This window comes from Spermophilus citellus (assembly GCF_964194105.1).
Source record: "Spermophilus citellus genome assembly, chromosome: 6".
In the NCBI taxonomy this organism is placed as follows: domain Eukaryota; kingdom Metazoa; phylum Chordata; class Mammalia; order Rodentia; family Sciuridae; genus Spermophilus; species Spermophilus citellus.
Genome location: NC_138187.1, coordinates 16,740,844 through 16,747,394, shown reverse-complemented (window position 1 = coordinate 16,747,394; position 6,551 = coordinate 16,740,844).

Sequence of the window (6,551 nt, the reverse complement as noted above, 5' to 3'; positions counted from 1 at the left end):
TAGGGACTGAATGCAGTGTGCTTCACCACTGAGCTAAGTCCCCAACCCTTTTTACTTTGAGACAGGTTCTCACTAAGTTGCTGAGGTTCTCACTAAGTTGCCCAGGCTAGCCTTGAACTTGTGATCCTCCTGCCTCAGCCTCCCAGATTGCTGGGATTAGAAAGTTGTCTATTCAAACAGTGACACTGTAATCCTAGTGACTCTGGAGGCTAAGGAGGGTCGCAAGTTTGAGGCCAGCTTTAGCTGTTTTCTTTTTGTTTGTTTGTTTGTGTTTTGGTGGTGCTGGGGATTGAACCCAGGGCCTTGTGCATGTGAGCAAGGACTCTACCAACTGAACTATATTATATCCCCAGCCACCCAGCTTTAGCAGTTTTGTAAGACACTCAGCAACTTAGTGAGACCCTGTCTCAAAAAAGACGGGGGAGGTAGCTCAGTGGTAAAGTGCCTCTGGATTCAATTTCTATTTATCAGTTAATAGTTTTGCTTATGACAAAATTGTTTACCTTCCCAGGGACCAGGAAAATTAATACTGAGAAAAGGAAAACCTTTTTTGAAAAAAGCAATAAGAGTCTAGAGGAGCCATCAGGTAATTTAACAGATTATGTGACCTCTGAGGAATGAGTAGGAATTTCCCAGGCAGATGGGAGTTTGAAGGGCATCCTAAGCAGAGGGAAGAAAATTGAACTTGAGTGGATCCAAGCACTGGGGTCAGGGGAGAAGTAGAGGTGACTGCTGAGAAACTGGCAAGAGATGAGAACTGAATGACCTCTTTTATTTGCCAAGCAAAATGTATCAGGGTATGTGTGCAAATAACACAATCCAGATTCTAACCAGTTTTTTTTTTTTTTTTTTTTTTTTTTTTAGTGAGAGAGGAGAGAGAGGAGAGAATTTTTAATATTTATTTTTTAGTTCTCGGCGGACACAACATCTTTGTTGGTATGTGGTGCTGAGGATCGAACCCGGGCCGCACGCATGCCAGGCGAGCGCACTACCGCTTGAGCCACATCCCCAGCCCTCTAACCAGTTTTAACAAGATGATTTATTGTCCTACATAACAGGAAGTTCAGGGGTAGGGCTGCCTCCAGGCCTGGTTGATTTAGTGACGTCTTTCCACCTCTGTTCTGTTGGCCCCAGCACCTGCAGCAGCCTTGGGTTTGTCTGCACAGGTGGCCGCTTCTCTGAACTTCCTTCTTTGGGAAGAGAGCAGCTCTTTGTGGTCCTGTCTCTTCTAAAATCAAAGAAACTCTTCTTGACGCACCCTCCCCCCTCCTGACTTCCCCGTCATTGCTGGGGACAGTCTGAGCTGGGGGTGAGGTCTGCTTTTCCCTGGGGTTCATGACTGGGTGGGGAGTACTGGGTACCTGAACAAAGTGGGCGTTCAGTTAGTGAAGACAAGGATATGGGTCTTCACAAAATAGAAGCCTTGAGATATTCCCAGCAGGGAAGTGACATTGTCAGATTTGTGTTTTTTTGTAAAATCATTCTGGCAGCTGTGCTGAAGAGAGATCTGAGCAGGGCCAGAGCAGAAGCAGGGAGCCTGGAAGAAGAAGATTGGATGAGGAGGAGGGCTGCGGTCATGACCAGCTTATCGTGGTCTATTCTGGCCTGTTTGGGGATCCTCCTGAGAAACAGAACCAGCTGGATGTTTATCTAGGAAGAGGGTTGAGATAAGGTAGTGGTTCACAGGATAATGCAGGCTGAGATGTCCCGTGATCTGCCTTCTGCAAGCTGGAGGCTAAGGAAGGCTGGTGGTGCAGCACCAAGGGCAGAGTACCAGTGCCCCACTCGTGCTGTCGGGCAGAATTAATTCAACTCCTCCACCTTTTTCTTTTCAAGCCCTCAACAGATCAGATCAGGCCTACTCACCTTTGGGATGACCATCTGTTTTCTCAGTCCATCAATTCAAATGCTAATCTCTTCCAAAATCCTCACAGACATATCCAGAAATGATGTTTAACCAGCTCTCTGGGAATCGTGTAGCCCAGTCAAGTTGACATAAAATTAATTATCATAGTGGTGGTGATGGTAGTGCAATATCATGAATGTGTTTAATAATGCTGACCTATATGCTGAAAATGGCTAAGAGAATACGTTTTATGTGTATTTTACCCAAGAAAATTGAAAGAAAAATGATTAACCATCAAAGGGCCTGACAGGTCTGACATGTTCCAGTGATGCCTCACTCATTCCTTCTGCCCTTGGCCTCGTGTTCTCTGGTCCCTGACCACATCAGCCTGCCTTAAGTTCTTGAGCGCCTTTGCTCACGCTGTTGTCTCTGTCTAGAACACTCTTGTCCACTCTCTGCTCTCCCCCTCTGCCTCATCCTCCTCTTAGCCTTCAAATCTGTGCTTCAGTAGCACCTCTCCAGGGAAGCCCCTGACTTTCTTCCAGAGGCTTCTTCCTCCTCATTAATCAGCACCCTGTTCTTTTCTGCAGCACACAATTAAGAGTTGGTTATGGAAATGACTGTATATGTAACTGGTCCTATAGACACTTGTCAGGGTCCGATCCTAAGGTCCACACATTCAGGAGCCTCATGCGTCTTGTCCAACACTGCCTCCAATGCTGAGATTGGCACTTGTTCACAGGGTCTCACCGAGTTGCTTAGCGCCTTGCCATTGCTGAGGCTGGCTTTGAACTTGTGATCAGTACAGGGTCAGTAAATGTTGAATAAGCCCAGACAGACATCTGGTTGGATCAGATGGTGAGGGTGTGAAGTCAAGCGCAGACATGGCTGGCTCTGCCAAAGTCCTATGTTTAATTAGATACTGTTTTGCAGTGTTCAGGAACTTCACATCATTTGTGGTTACTATTTTCATTAGTAACTCACATGATATGAATGTGAACATGACAGTTCTTTAAATTTAGAAGGCTGTACAAGCTTGGCTAGGCACTCATTAAACTCTTTATGAGGCCCTGGGGATTTCCCTCTTACCCTTTAGTTCAGGGCAAAATGTTGGGGTCCTAGCCTTTCTGTCCAAGCCAGGAAAGTCATATCTGTCCTCTACAGCATTTTTCTCATCCTGACTGCATTAGGACAGATGCCCAAAAGGGAGGGGTCTTTTCTATCTATAATCTGTCTTGCTGAGTCCATCCAATTTTGTCTTCATTCATTTATGGGACACAAACAGTGTGCCAGGTCCTTGGGGGCCTGGGAGTGTGCAGAGGAGTAAGACAGGCCACAGCTGTGGAACCCCGCCTGCAGAGGTCTGTGGCCTCTATTTACTGATGGGTTGATATTTGTTAAGCTTTCACAGACGAAAAACAAGTGGACAAAAGATGAGACTCCTGCCCCAAAGAGATCACAGCCTGAAAAGAAATTAATGATTATGATAACGCAAGTGTGTGGACTGGGAGCAGAGGCACGCACCTGTAATCCCAGCAACCCAGGAGGCTGAGGCAAGAGGACCCCAGGTTCTAAGCCAGCTTTGGGGGGGCTGGGGATGTGGCTCAAGCGGTAGCGCGCTCGCCTGGCATGCGTGCGGGCCCGGGTTCGATCCTCAGCACCACATACAAACAAAGATGTTGTGTCGCCGAAAACTAAAAAATAAATATTAAAAATTCTCTCTCTCTCTTTCTCTCTTTCTCTCTCTCTCCCCCCCCCTCTTTCTCACTTTCTCTTTAAAAAAAAAAAAAAAGCCAGCTTTGGCAATATAGCACAACCCTGTCTCAAAATATAAAAAGGGTTGGGGATGTAGATCAGTGGTAGAAAGTACACAGGTGACAGCAGTGTGGGGGACAGGCAAAGACAAAGCCATACAGGCACGTGGAAATGATTGTATACGTAATTGGGAAGGAGGCAAGTCAGGGAACACACTCTTGAGGAGGTGAGTTGTTGCTTTTTAATTTTTTTTTTTTGAGAGGGGTCTTGGGGATTAAACTCAGGGGCACTCGCACTGGGCCACATCCCCAGCCCAATTTTGTATTTTATTTAGAGACAGGGTCTCACTGAGTTGCTTAGCACCTCACTGTTGCTGAGGCTGGCTTTGAACTCTGGATCCTCCTGCCTCAGCCTCTTGAGTCTCTGGGATTACAGGCATGTGCCACTGTACCCAGCTGCTTTTTAATTTTAATTTCAGATAAAAAATTATTTTTTAATTTTTATTTTTAATAAGTTCCCCACTAGGACTTATGCTAAAAAAAAAACAAAAACAAAAACATTGTTTTGTACCAGAAGTGCATATTTACCTGGAATTCTGTTAGTTTAACTTGCTAAATCTGACAAGCCAACCCTGAGGTTATTTGGAGGACATTCCAGGCCCATGGAAAGGAACATGCAGAAGTAGAGAAAGAAGGTCAGAGGTGCAGTTAACCTGCCCTGGTGCTTTGAGCTAGGCAGGAAGCGCCACAGAGGGCTGTTCCAACCTAATTATTTTGTGCCAGTTAAGTACCAGACATTCAATGAAATAGACATGTCATTGCCTATAAAAGCTCACTCTAAAGAAATGCAAGACAGATCTTCCTCACAACATAGTGAAGGAAATGGCAGTCAGGGCTGCCTGAGTACACAGGAGGAGACCTGGGGCACAGTGCGAGGTGCTGGAGACGGGTGCCAGATCCCCAGAGGGCCCTGCTCTTCCCCATCACAGGGCTTTGCATATGCTGATCCCTCTGCCTGATCCTCCTTTCCTCCCCCTGCCTTCTCTTATTAATCACTCTTCATCCCTCCCATCTCAGCTCAGTCGTCATTTCTTCAACAGGCTTCTCCCTGACCTCCTCCTGACTGCATCAGAGTCCTCTACTTCTATATCCATTTAGATGAGGTCCTCTGCCGGAAGCCATCCGTGACCCATATGTGAATTGAGCTGTGTGTAAACTGAGCGATGTTAAAGCCATCAGGCAGGGAAGCCTGTTTCGGAAGCTCCCAGTCGGAATCCACTGGTTTGTGAACGCTGATCCATGGGTACCCTGTTCTAGCTCACTGCTCAAGTTCTAGCACAGCCCTGGAGATGGGAATGACCCTTTGGAGCCACACAGCCTCCTGGAGATGGATGTGTCTTTCCCAAATGCCAGTCAACCTGTTTACTGCAAATCCCTGCCACACCAAGAAGCAAGCACCAAACAAGACTCCTCCCGCTGAAACCTTATCCCTGCCTTTGATGTACTTTCCCTTAAATAGAGTGGGGGGCACTTTTTTCAGTAGTTCAGTTCCAGCTCCCATCAGTATTGGAAGACCCATCAGGGGCTCCTCTTTTTATATCTAATTTCTGGCTCTGTTTTTATTTCTTACTGATTATTTCAGACTTTTTATTTATTTATTTATTTATTTATATTTTTTTAATATTTATTTTTTAGTTCTCGGCGGACACAACATCTTTGTTGGTATGTGGTGCTGAGGATCGAACCCAGGCCGCGCGCATGCCAAGCCAGCGCCCTTACCGCTTGAGCCACATTCCCAGCCCCAGACTTTTTATTTTTACTTTACTTATTTAGTATTGATGATTGAACTCAGGGGCACTCGACCACTGAGCCACATCTCCAGTGCTATTTTGTATTTTATTTAGAGACAAGGTTTCCCTGAGTTGCTTAGCACCTTGCTTTTTGCTGAGGCTGGATTTGAACTCGTGATCCTCCTGCCTCAGCCTCCTGAGCATCTGGGATGACAGGGGGGTGCCACCATGCCTTTCCAGGCAGCTCACACCTCCTTGCCGGAAGCCATCATGACTCATATGTGAATTGTGTGTGAATAAAGAATCAGGGCCATTTTTCAGTCATTCAGTTCCAGCTCCTATCAGGACTAGAAGACCTGTCAGAGGCGCTGCTTTAATACCTGGCTCTGTCTGTTTCTTACTAATTATTTCAGACTCTCTATTTCCCAGGCAGCTCACTCCTCCTGAGCAGAACCCCACCCTGTTGGGGTCTTGTCGCCCTGTTATAGTCCTCCCTCCCCACTGGACTGGGAGCCACTGAGGGCAGGAGCCACAGGTTTCGTCTCCCTCTTCCTGTATTATGCCCATTACTTAATCCATCAGTATGATCTAGAATGTTAAGAGAATGTATGAATGAGGTATGAAACTAGGCAAGAGTGTCACAAACTCAGGTGCCTACAGGAACTCAGGTAACATAAATGAAAGGGACACGAGTAGTGAGTTGGAGAGACCAAGCCATCTCTAAAAGGGGTACAACTACTTAATCACAAAAATGTAGGCTTGGAGAAGAGGCGGCTTCTGCTTTAAAATCTGAATTCTTAACTATTATGTACGTATGTACGTATTAATGTATTTTTGTTATGATACTGAGGACTGAACCCAGGAGCATTCTACCACTGAGCCACATCCCAGTCCCTTTCTAAAAAGTTTTTGAGGCAAGATTTCTTTATTTTTTTCCCTACATTTTTTATTGGTGCATTGTAGTTACGTATAGTGGTGGGATTTGTTGTTGCATATTCGTACATGCACACAGTATAATTTGGCCAATATCGTTCCCTGGTATTTTTGCTTTCCCTTCCCCCCTTCCTCCCTGGTGAGACAGGATTTCACTAAGTTGCCCAGGCTGGCCTCAAACTTGTGGTCTTCCTGCCTCAGCCTTCTTGAGTAGCGGGGATTACAGGT